Source organism: Tetranychus urticae, unplaced genomic scaffold (assembly GCF_039701765.1).
Source record: "Tetranychus urticae isolate SD_2017Ah unplaced genomic scaffold, NJAU_TeUrti_SD_1.0 Scaffold_5, whole genome shotgun sequence".
Taxonomy (NCBI): domain Eukaryota; kingdom Metazoa; phylum Arthropoda; class Arachnida; order Trombidiformes; family Tetranychidae; genus Tetranychus; species Tetranychus urticae.
In genome coordinates this window covers 443001-450500 of record NW_028315837.1, presented here as the reverse complement: position 1 = coordinate 450500, position 7500 = coordinate 443001, and the positions used below count along the sequence as shown (strand labels likewise).

Here is a 7500-nt window from a genome sequence, read left to right as displayed (position 1 = left end):
ACTGACAATATCTATGAGAGTTGGGCTTTAATGCTATCAGACTTCATATCTTGCATATATGTTCAAACTAGTCACTCAACAGAGTGAGCAGTATTAGTATTGAGCTCTGCTTGTGCAAAGCAGACCGCAAATTGATCCAAGAAATTGGTATCAAGCGGTTATAATACTATGCTGTTTAGTTGACTTGCAAACGTACCCAGCAATGGTTACTCCTGCTAGATATGCTTGCATATTCTAGTGGAAGAAGATGGATTCTAAAGAGATTTCTGCGGAATCATCTTAATGCACGACATAAATCTCGATACCTCATTAAAGTTAGCATCCACTTGCTGGTTGTTATCTGAGGATATCGTATTTATAGCTGCAAAACAACTTGTTTAGCATTTTACTTTGCTAAAACATCAAGTTACCTGGTTGATCCTGCCAGTAGTCATATGCTTGTCTCAAAGATTAAGCCATGCATGTCTAAGTACATACTGTTTATAAAGTGAAACCGCGAATGGCTCATTAAATCGGCCACGGCCCCTAGCGAATCTACCATAATTTTGTTCAAGCAAGTCTTCCAAACCTCTTTCGTAGCAAATACTCATAAATCTTAAAGTGTTCATAGAGCTCGACAACTATTATTTGAGGAACATTTAATACTGTCAATGAGTCACTAGTCACTTTCATAAATAGCAGGTCCACTGCGAGGTTGGGGTCTTGTTTGGCGGAGTTTTTGGCTAAGGTTCCGGCGTGTCTAGGGGTGAACGCAATCGCCTCTACGAGGTGTGGCTAGAAACTAGAGAACGGCAGCTCATACGTACCATTCGTTGGCTAACGGAGAGTGTCACTGGTTACGTGAACGGCTGACTACAGCCCCTCAACATATTGGTGTTTTGGTTCGCCCATTGACTCAACCAGAGGATAATAGTTCTGTTTAATTCCAGTATAAGTCCGAAAGGGAGGATAAGCGTGCTTAAAAACACGGAGGGGTGCATGAAGAGATAGTTTAGTGCTATTTTCTGATTGCTAATACCTTGTGGTTCTTCCAGTCTTTGACCGGGTTGACTTTCCTCGATCCGTCGAACCATAGGGGATAACGTCCCGAATCGTCCAACTGAATATCTAGGCTAAAGATTGCGCTTACCGGTGGTTTCTGTTAGGCTGATCTAAGGGTTATTTGAACCCGAAGTGAAGCACCTTATCTTGTCGTTGCAATACCCGGATGTTAGGGCTCGTAAGGAATAGTATTAGTTCTCATGTCTTGTGGACTTGGTTGAGAATTTTGAGTTATGTTCGGTTCTGTCTGGACGTAATGATGACGAATTCAGTGATTCTAAGTTGCAAGATATGACGCAGATAGTACTAAGAGTAGCTCTTGTCATGAGCTGACTTGTGTCAAGTCGTTTCTCTTCGGAGGGGCACTAACTTGCTACAACGTTCAGTGATTGACGGGAAAAGCTCTTAGATCTTGTCAGCTAGTTGAGAATTCTGAGTTATGCTCGGACTTCGGTCTGAATATAATGAGGACGAATTCAACGATGCTAGTTGCAAGATAGGTAGTGTAGGACTTAGCTGAGTTCCCTTGGTGGATTCATCAGGATGGACCCTTCTCGGAGGTGTGAAGTCTTGATGGGTACACCAGCGGTCCAAGGTGAAAGCCCAAATAGATTGTAGAGTTGAGGATTCTGAGTTATGTTTGGACTTCGGTCTAGATATAACTATGACGAATTCAGTGATGCTCAGGGCCCAAACAGCTGTGTATTGCGGCGACAGCATGGGGGGAGGGAGTTGAAACCAGTTTTCAATAGTATGTCAAGATCGTGAATAGTTCCGGCAAGTTTATTACCATCTTACCCCTAGACATGTCGCGTTCCTCAGCGTATGCGCAATAGAGTTCCCCCGATTTCCTCAAAAGTGGACTTGTAATTTTTCTCTCAAAAAAAACTTTAACTTATTTGCATTATATCAAATTCAAATTTCCAATTATCAAGTTATTATTATTATTATTATTATTATTATTACTATTATTATCAATTTACAAGTTTCCAAATCCACCTTTTGCATACGTTGAGTTTTTCAGTGTATTCGCTAGTTCTCGGCCGTGTCCTGGCGACCACTCTTAACCTTAATTAATCATTTATTATTTATTTATTTACCTTTACTATTATTATTATCCAACTAATTATACATAACCTTTTTTTCCACAGATTTCAAATTTTTCGTTTAATTCAGTCAAGTTGTGCCAATCATAAAATCATTAGTCTTATAATATGTCTGACGATAGTCCTTCAGTCACTCAGACACTAAATGCAGATGAACTTTTAAATATAAAGTACATCCAACAAGAGCTTCAGTCATTCGTTCTCGATGAAAAAAATAAAATAAGCAAGAAGGCAACTGATTTTATCTTAGGCAAATTTGCTGATGTAGCAACGATAGCAGCTACGCTACACAATGACCTTAATAGAGTCAAAGGTCAAAACGAGGGTTTCATGTTGGCTAATCGAGAGATTGAGAAAATGCATGCTAAGATTGACAGACTACACTCAATGAATGAAAGTCTTTCACATTTAGCAGATCTGACAGCAGGTGCGTACGAAGAACTCACTGGCATTAGCAAGAAAGTAGACGTAGTAGAGAGCATGAGCAGCAAGGTTAACGAATTGACAGAATCGAGCGTAAAAGTGAATGAAAAACTTAGCTATCAACAGGTTTTGCAGCAACCTCAGGTAAAAGAATCCGCAGTGGCTCCACCACAGCCCAAGAGTTATGCGTCAATAATTAAGAAACAGACCGTTGTGCAGAAGCAAAACTATTTTGAAGTCATCACTATCAAATCTAAGTCTGAATGTAATGATGTCAAGAAGCTCAGAGCCAATTTCCTCAAAACAGTTGACCCAATAGCCAATAAACTCAAATTCGATAGCATTCGAATGGTATTCAGCAACCCACAGCTAATAGTCAGAACAACATGTAAAGAAACAGTTGTCTTTCTCATTGGAGATTTAACAACTAACAACGCATTCGAGGTAAATCGCATAGATTTGAAAAACCCAAAAATGATCGTGCGCAATATCCCCAAAGACATTCCGTTAGAAAATTTGCAAACAGCCATCAGAAACCAGAACTTTCCCGACATGCCGAATGAGGCGTTTAAAGAAGAAGTTAAGTTAGTTTTCAAGACAGGAGAAAAACACCGCAGCACGGTTGATTGGGTAGTAGAAACTAGCCCGAGAATCAGAAGTCATATTCTGAAATCTCAGTCCCTCTACATAGATTCTCAGAGGTGCAAAGTCGAAGACTTCTTCCGACTGCGCAGATGCTTCAAATGCCAGGGTTTCGGCCACGCATCAGCCAGATGCAGAAGAGAAGACAAGTGTTCACACTGTAGTGAGCAACACAGAATTGAAGACTGCACAAATCTAGCTTTGAAACCGACTTGCATCAATTGTAAGCTATCGAAGAAAGCGCCACATGACCACAAAGCCAGCGACTCACATTGTGCATCCAGAATAGCAGCCATACAAAGAGAAATCCAGGCTACAGACTATTCAATCCGCTCAGGCCCGCTGAGTTTCGCAGATGAAGATTGAAATTCGGAAAGGATAAAAACGTTAAGTATTCAACTAATCAATTAATTATTTTGTTATCATTATTATTACTTCATTTCAGTTTAATTATTTATTTATTTTCTATAGGTCTAACACGTGGAGCTTAGTGAGTACTTCTCACGACTCTTCACATAACTTTTAACTTATACACCTTAGAGGTTTGGTGAGCCTATACACTCACCAAACCTCTGCACTAACCCTCCCATTCCCTTAACTTAATCCTCTCTCTTTAGGTAAAGGATATCCGCATAAGTACGCTGGTTACCTGGTCAGACTTGTCTGACTGGACGATTTAGTAGAGTGAGAGTATGCTTAGGCTACATTTTGTTAAATCAGAAGGCCTAAGGGAACGTAGCTTGAAAAGCAGTTCAGGATAAAGAAGGAGACTCGTTTACGGGGGGATTTCGGAGTTTTGAACTGGAGTTAGTATGCAAAGGCTGCTTTCTGTTAAGTCAGGAGGCCTGAGGTAACAACTGTGCCAGCAGTCGAGTGGTGATGCCCATTTGGAAACAAGCCCATGTACTTGTACACGACTGAGCAAAAGCAGGTGACTTAGAAACTTATGTGTGTTCCGAAACCGAAAAGAGAAAAATAAAACTTTTAACGCCCATTCCAGCCGTTTTAACACTTTTAAGAGCCAATGACATCTTAGCATTTTAGTCTTTGAGCACACAACGATGTGCTGTTAGTTTAGGAGAAAAAGTCGCCACTGCAATATGACTCTAACGAGTTGAAGCAGTGGGGTGGTGGCGGGTCGACTTATGTCTGCGGCTCATTAAATCAGTTAGGGTTCCTCGGATATTCTTTTTTACATGGATAACTGTGGTAATTCTAGAGCTAATACATGAACAAGTGTTCCAACCTCAGCTTGCTGACGGAAGGATCGCATTTATTAGTACAAGACCAATGATTCTTATTCACCTAGAACCCTGTTCAGTGATTTCGGTCGCTGTCTAAGGACTAGCAGTGGGGATCTTAGCAACTTCGGTTGCATTTCTTGTGATGACTCTGAATAACTGAGCAAATCGTATGGCCTCTGAGCCGACGATGTATCCCTCAAGCAACTGCCTTATCAACTGTCGATGGTAGGTTATGCGCCTACCATGGTTGTAACGGGTAACGGGGAATTAGGGTTCGATTCCGGAGAGGGAGCCTGAGAAACGGCTACCACATCTAAGGCAGCAGGCGCGCAAATTACACAATCCCAGTACGGGGATGTAGTGACGAAAAATAACAATACGGGACTCTATTGAGGCCCCGTAATTGGAATGAGTACAATTTAAATCCTTTAACGAGGATCTATTGGAGGGCAAGTCTGGTGCCAGCAGCCGCGGTAATTCCAGCTCCAATAGCGTATATTAAAGTTGCTGCGGTTAAAAAGCTCGTAGTTGGATTTCAGTCGAACCTATGGGGTCCACTGATTAAAGGGTTAGATGGTGATGTTAGGTTTCTTGCTTGTGTCTACGGATGCTAGCTTGAACCTTCATTCCTCTTTCCTGGTGGTTACATTCATAGTGTTTAGACAGAAAATTGCTCGATATTTGCTATCAATGCTCTTTACCGAGTGTTGATTCAAGCGATCGAGACTTTTACCTTGAAAAAATCAGAGTGCTCAAAGCAGGCGTCCAAAACCTCGAAAGAGGTGCCTAAAAACGGTATGGTCAACCATCTATATGATGCGTACCACTACCTTAACTTGAATGATCTTGCATGGAATAATGGAATAGGACCTTGGTTCTATTTTGTTGGTCTTAAGAATCCAAGGTAATGATTAAGAGGGACAGACGGGGGCATTTGTATTGCGGCGCTAGAGGTGAAATTCTTGGACCGTCGCAAGACAAACTACAGCGAAAGCATTTGCCAAGAATGTTTTCATTAATCAAGAACGAAAGTTAGAGGTTCGAAGGCGATCAGATACCGCCCTAGTTCTAACCATAAACGATGCCAACCAGCGATCATTCTGAGTAACTAATTTCATGACTCGAATGGAAGCTTCCGGGAAACCAAAGTTTTTGGGTTCCGGGGGAAGTATGGTTGCAAAGCTGAAACTTAAAGGAATTGACGGAAGGGCACCACCAGGAGTGGAGCTTGCGGCTTAATTTGACTCAACACGGGAAAACTCACCCGGCCCGGACACTGAGAGGATTGACAGATTGAGAGCTCTTTCTTGATTCAGTGGGTGGTGGTGCATGGCCGTTCTTAGTTGGTGGAGTGATTTGTCTGGTTAATTCCGATAACGAACGAGACTCTAGCCTACTAAATAGACTTGCAGTTTACACTGCAGTACTCCCCCTTAGTCAACCTGTGGGTGGTAGTATCTCTTGATGGTTTCGGCTGTTGAGGGCTCTGCTGCTATTAGCCTACAGAATTGGCTAGGGTAAGGATGCTGTAGCACTGTAAGGACTTCTTAGAGGGACAAGCGGCGCTCGCAGCCGCACGAAACAGAGCAATAACAGGTCTGTGATGCCCTTAGATGTCCGGGGCCGCACGCGTGCTACACTGAAGTGGTCATCGTGCATACTGTTTCCTGCTCCGAAAGGAGTGGGTAACCGCTTGAACCCATTTCGTGATGGGGATTGGGCATTGTAATTATTGCCCATGAACGAGGAATTCCCAGTAAGCGTGAGTCATTAGCTTGCGTTGATTACGTCCCTGCCCTTTGTACACACCGCCCGTCGCTACTACCGATTGAATGATTTAGTGAGGACTTCGGACTGGTCAATCCAGACCATTGGGAAACTAGTGGTCGGATTGTGCTGGAAAGATGTTCAAACTTGATCATTTAGAGGAAGTAAAAGTCGTAACAAGGTTTCCGTAGGTGAACCTGCGGAAGGATCATTAACGTATTACCCTCTTATTATAAGAGAAATACAACCTTCAAACAATCAAACACTCTGCATAGTGATATTGTAGATGCTAATATGGTGAATGCAATTGAATTGTATTTGCATTAGAGTCGCAATTGTGAATGTTTAATGCAAACATTTAGCCATTGCAACATGATTCTAACTTGCATTACATTCGTTCATTCATACATCCATCTTTCATTATCCAATGCAACAAAGAGTGAGGGTTATCTAACGATAGCCATAATTTCTTTTTGCAAAACAATTGTAGTTTATAATGAAAAGCCTGTCTTGCTACATACTTGGTACCTGTTCAAGTCTTCAGCTTATGCTGACGGCAAGGTTTAAAGAAGGAAGTTTTACACTTCTTCGCCTAACTAAGTAAAGACAACTATGGTTTTTATAAACTGCATACAATTGTTTTCAAACCCTCTCAATGCAGATTTAGGATACTTATTAAAAGTCCCACGGTGGCAAAGATACATCTTCAAGCGGTGGATCACTCGAATTACCAATCGATGAAGAACGTAGCTAGCTACGATAATCGGTGCGAATTGCAGGACACGCCGAGCACTTGAGCTTCCAACGCACATTGCGGCTTTCGGGTCTTTTCCGAGGTCACATCTGTCTGAGAGTTGAGATGTAAAATAATCAACAAAACACTTGCATACTACCATATATGCATTGTTTTGAGAGGATTGTATATTTATATGCATGAATCTTGATGTTTTATTCCTTTTCTTAATTGCAATTCGTTGCAATTTAGTAAGGAGAATCTCAAATCTACTTGTTTCACATGATAAATTTTGTGTACAATGCATATTTCATCTCTGCAAGCAGTATATATGAATAGATACTAGCATGAGATTCTAAGGTTAGTCGCCTATCTGACGACGCTAAAGTCGTATTGCAGATAACTATGGTGATCAACTAACCTGTTAACTGATGAATCTTCTTGCACTTGTATAAATCGTACAAATAGTAGCTATTTCATGCTGTTAAAGCAGACCTAAGAAGTAATGCAAAGGCAAAATTTGTGCAAACATTAAAGTAGATTT

The 7500-nt window shown here is 41.4% G+C and overlaps 2 non-coding genes across 2 annotated transcripts; both read left to right on the top strand.

Annotated features, from left to right (window-relative positions):
- The first annotated feature begins 4295 nt into the window (after positions 1 to 4295).
- LOC149092852 (small subunit ribosomal RNA) lies at positions 4296 to 6437 on the top strand. The gene has a single exon (XR_016200556.1). It is a non-coding gene; the product is annotated as a small subunit ribosomal RNA (ribosomal RNA).
- Positions 6438 to 6925: 488 nt separating this feature from the next.
- Positions 6926 to 7080, top strand: LOC149092851 (5.8S ribosomal RNA). The gene has a single exon (XR_016200636.1). It is a non-coding gene; the product is annotated as a 5.8S ribosomal RNA (ribosomal RNA).
- Positions 7081 to 7500: the final 420 nt, after the last annotated feature.